The following is a 4,970-nucleotide window of genomic DNA, read 5'->3' as shown; positions in this document are numbered from 1 at the left end:
GAAGGAGGAGGGAGGGAGGGAGGGAAGGAAGGAAGGAAGGAAGGAGGAAGGAAGGAGGAGGGAGGGAGGGAGGGAGGGAGGGAAGGAAGGAAGGAAGGAGGAAGGAAGGAGGAGGGAGGGAGGGAGGGAGGGAGGGAAGGAAGGGAAGGAAGGGAGGGAGGAAGGAAATGCAAGGGGGCCCAGGTGTGATGGTGAACACCTTCAACTCCAGGGCTGGAAAGGCAGTGAGTGGCCAGTGGATCTCTAGAACAGCCAGTCAGAGTTAAAGACCCTGTCTCAGAAAGAAAAGGAAAAGAAAGGAAGGATGGAGGAAAAAGAGGGGGAGAGGCTGGAAAGGTGAGGGAGACAGAGAATATAGTGCAGAAGGTCATTCTATCACGCAAGTCCTGATAACTTCCTGAGGATTCGTGGAAAGCACACAGAGCCTACAGTTAAGCAGCTTTTCTAAATGGAGGGGCAGGGAAAATGACAACTGTAACAACGGCCCAGACCGCCATAACTCCAAGGGGCAGATTTAACACCCACTTCAGCTCTGCACCATCAAGACCTAAAAGACAGTACAAGAAGTCAAGTGAAGCAGAAAATGTGATTCATGTATAAAACCATGTAGTTCGTGAAGATACCAGACATCTTCGTATAATAGTTTTGAGGTTGAATATGGAGGGGGGGGGAAGACTCTTCCTTTATTCAAAAGATAAAACTCAAATCACCATTTCCCAAATTATCAGGAGCATCCACTGCTTCAACAAAGATTTAATGCTTTAATTCCAAAAGGAAAACAATTTTTTTCCTCCCCATGTGCTTACTGTCATCTCAGCCTAGATCTCAAAACTTGAAATTCAACATTTAATCTATAAACCGATTCTCTTACTTGTACAGATGAAAGAATATCACTATGGAATTAAATTTATTATGTGATGAGTCAACAGTTTGTTTTTTACATTTATTTAGCCTGTGGGTGTATATGTGCATTTGTGTGGGCCACAGCACAGATGAGGAGTCAGAAAACAACCTACAGTTGGTTTTCTCCTTCTATCATGCAAGCTCCAAGGATGAAACTCAGGTTGTTAACTGGCAAGCACCTTTACCTGATGAACTATCACCTGGATGGATATAAAGGTGATGGTTTATGATCACACTCAAAAAGGCCTCTAAAGAAGGAAATGCTAGATGGGCATTATGGTGCACGCCTGTAATTCCAGCATTCCAGGAGGCAGAGGCAGGTGGATTTCTGTGAGCTGGAGACCAGCCTGGTCTACAAGAGTCCAGGTCATCCATGGCTACAGAGAAACCCTCTCTGGGGGGAGGGAGGAATACTGTAACCAAGTTAGCTGAAGTTTAACATATTTTAAAAGCACCCAAAACACATCCCTTCCACTACCCTCCTTACTGAAGTGACTCAACCTACCACATTAAACTGTGTCCAGATTTCTACTCCTTATTTAACAATTCCCAACTTCTACCTCCGCATTCCGCATAACTTAGGTTTTGCTCTAACAAGTTTTGATCTCCAGAGTGAATGTTGGAAAGCTGTGTGGTTCACCTGAAGCTTTCCTTATCAATGTTTTCTCCAGAGGCTTTACTGATCTCCAACCCCTAATCCCAATAAAAGGTTGACGTGTATATAAATCCCTACTGAATTTCAACATTGTGTCAACACTGTAGTGAAAGGGCTCAGGGTTCATTCAGCTCCTTAGTAGAGTGACAGTAGGCCCTGGATTCATTCTGGGGTGAGGTGAGGAAGGGATCCCGGGTGCACCTAACACACACAGAAACCAAACATTACAACTTAATCTGCTCACAGTTTCCAGCAAGTATATAGTTACATATATGGGACTTTGACTTTGAAAAACATGTGCAGAAGCATTCAGTTACTCTTGCTTCTCTAGTGCCACCAAAGTTCAGTGATGTTGTAAATGGTTTCTGCCTATAAACTTGGTTCAATCAAATTAAATATTACTTGACTGACTCATGGAGGGAGTGGTCTGACTTCTGTTCTGAGTCAAAAACTATCCAGTTCAGCAGTTGTGAACTATTTTCTACTGGTGAGGGTGTCCTGAAACGCCAGCTTTTTCCAGCTACTAGGTGTAACAAACCGCTGTCTTGGTAGTACCTTTGCATCTGGAGTTCAGCTTATAATTAACAGCACTTTCAAGTGAATTCTGACATGGGATTTGCAATCTCTTGACTTAATTATCTGCACACCCCAAGAGAAAAACTTTCACAAAGTGGCAACTTCAGTTCACTCCTCAGCTCCAATAAATGCTCCCTTATAACACACACAGAATACCCAAACATAAAAGTCTGCTACATTTCTTTCATCAGACTTCCCTCCCAGACATATCCCAGGTGCCTCATAAAAAAATGTCTCAAAGCACACACCCTGGGGCCCCAAGACAGTTTCAAGGCAGGATCTTCTCCTACATAAAAGTCTAGTTTAGCGCACCCACAAAGCCTCAAGTCAGCATCTCCTACAACAATCCTCTTGCCTCAAAGACACTTGTCTTCTCCATTAGTTTCCACAGCTCTCGTGAGTGCAAACTGCTAGATCACTGTAAGAAGGAGGAATTTCAAAGTCAGACATGCTACTGAGAGAATGGTTTGGGAAAAATCAGGTGCTTTAGATTACCTTAATTTTTAATCCAATTCTTACTATTTGTGTGACCTGGAACAAGTTAGTGAATAAAGTACCTGCTGCTGTGTATCTTTTCATCTCACTATGAAGTCCAGGGAGCACATCACCAAATCCCTAAGTGCCTGGCAAACAGAAGTGTCTCAAAAACATGCCAAAAAAAAAAAAAAAAAAAAAAGAATGCCAAAAAGGATAGCCTCCACCTCTATTGTGGCTGTGAGAATTAAATGAGAATTTAAAAAGCACCTGTAGCATAGTGGCACTTATTACCAATTACTCCCACCTCCCAGTGAATGACAATGCTACTCAAGCACTCAAGCATAGTATGCTACTTGCTGAGAAAAAGGACACTAAGAAATCTAAGCCACTAATTTCTACCTAAGCTTAGTTGGTCATGCCTGCCATCCCAGCACTTGGGATGCAAAAGTGCTACCCACAATGCCAGGCCAGCATGGGCTGCATGGTAAGTTCCAGGAAGGCTGCAGAAAACTGTTCACGTTTAACAAAAATTTTATCAGATGTTACATATATGTAAAATTTCTAACTTCAAGTAACATGTTGATTTTTGTTTGTAATTCTACACCCACTAACAAAAAAACAAAAAAACAAAAAAAACAACCTTTTAACCTTTCCTTATCCTGAACGTTTTTTTGGTAGTAGTAGCACTGGGGATTAAACCTAGGACTTCTCTTTACAAGTAAGTGCTCTACCACTGAGCTATAATATATCCCTTTTACTATTTTCAAGACCCCCTTTTACTATTTTGAGATAAGGGCTCACAAAGTTTCAAAAACTGTCCTTAAAATCTTCCATCCTCTGGCCTGACCTCCAAGCAGCTCAGATTACAGACCTGTGCCACCAGGCTCAGTTTTGCTTATTTCCAATTACTTTCTATGACTACATCATTAAATAGAAAATCTGTATCAGTAACTCTTCATCTTGATTCAGCCTCCTTCTACACGTATAATTTTAACACTTGAAAAACCGAGGCAGGAGAATCAGAGTTCAAAGCCAACCTGTTACAAAGAGTTTGAGACCATACCGAACTACAATTCCTAACTGGAATTTTTAAAAATAGTAAAATAAAACAAAAGAAATACTTCTTCAACCTCAGAAAGAAAAAGCCATTAACAATTATTTCGGATCATTCAACCCGAAACTAAAAATGTCAGGCTCAGAAAACAAAGCCCTGATAATTTGAGTTCTCCTATAGTCTTAGTTTCCTTTTGCACATTAACAAGGCTTAACTTCTCTCACTTCCTGTCTGAAACTACTCAGTAACACAGAGCGCGGAAACAAGTAAATACCATATACCAATCCAGTGATATCGACTCCAAACTTAAGCATTTCTGAATGCCTACAATAACGCTAGATTAGTCACTTTATAATCCGTGACAAATCCAAGGACAGAAACTCTACTATGGCACTTCCTTATCGATATTTATACTACGACTGTGTCTTGGGGGCTTTCCTGCAGAAGGACAAGAGAAGAGTCACAGCTAAAAGACACTGCGGTTTAGCCCATTAAATAACCTTGACCTGAACACTAAGCATTCACCTACCAAAAATAAAAAAATAAAAAGTTTACGCTTCCGAATACTTTACCGGCAAAAACTCAGGATCCTGGGCAAGAATCGAGCTCTGGGGAATGGGGGGTGGGGAGGACGGCCAAGGCATCTCTGGAAATTCATAAATTTACATACGTTTTTCCGAAAGGGGAGAGAAGCGCCAGGGATCAGCTTCAGGTTGGGGGGGGTGGGGGCGGGGGACTCAGCCCCCTTTCCCTTACTTGACCGTAAACTCACGGATCCCACGCTCCCGACCGAGTCAGGAGCCCCGGACACGGAGGTTCACCATCCACACAAAGACCGAGGGGGCCTCCAGGATGCCTGCGCTCGCGCGCCGGACAAACGCAGGCGCACCCCTGCACACCTCCCCGTCCGCCACGCTCCTCCGCCGCCCCACTCGCCCTCGCCGCCCCTTCGCCCCCACAAGGACACACGCCGCCCGCACACGCACCCTCTCCCGCATTCTTCCACGCTCGCTCGTTCGCTCCCCCACCTCGAGCCCCGCTCCCCGCCCCTGGCCCGGCCCGGCCCTCCTTCCGGGGACGTGTCTCGGGCCTGCTCTAATGGCAGCGGCGCCTCCCGCCCTCCCCTAGCCGAGGCCCGGGCGCCGCGCGGGGCCGCCCGGGAGGGGCGCACTCACGCTGGCGAGCTGAGGACTGGGCATTGAAGGCCGGCGGAGGCGGGAGCGAGGAGGCGCCTCTCTCCTCAGTCACCTCGGCGGCGGCGGCGGCGGCGGGAGCGGCGGCGGCGGCGGCGACGACTCCCCCCCA

At 45.6% G+C, this 4,970-nt stretch overlaps 1 protein-coding gene across 2 annotated transcripts in view; it reads right to left on the bottom strand.

Annotated features, from left to right (window-relative positions):
• The window catches only part of Ptp4a2 (protein tyrosine phosphatase 4A2), a 31,847-nt gene extending 26,889 nt beyond the window's left edge, over nucleotides 1-4,958 (bottom strand). The window contains exon 1 of one of the 2 annotated variants that reach the window (XM_055611359.1): nucleotides 4,841-4,958. The gene's annotated coding sequence lies outside the window, so the exon portion shown is untranslated. Of the gene's footprint in view, nucleotides 1-4,651; nucleotides 4,669-4,840 lie in introns of those variants that run through there. The other variant, XM_055611360.1, reaches the window with a different exon arrangement.
• Nucleotides 4,959-4,970: the final 12 nt, after the last annotated feature.

This window comes from Psammomys obesus, unplaced genomic scaffold, assembly GCF_907164565.1.
Source record: "Psammomys obesus unplaced genomic scaffold, mPsaObe1.curated_primary_1811, whole genome shotgun sequence".
Lineage (NCBI taxonomy): Eukaryota > Metazoa > Chordata > Mammalia > Rodentia > Muridae > Psammomys > Psammomys obesus.
Note: the sequence above shows the minus strand (reverse complement) of the source record. Positions and strands in the feature narration are given on the sequence as shown.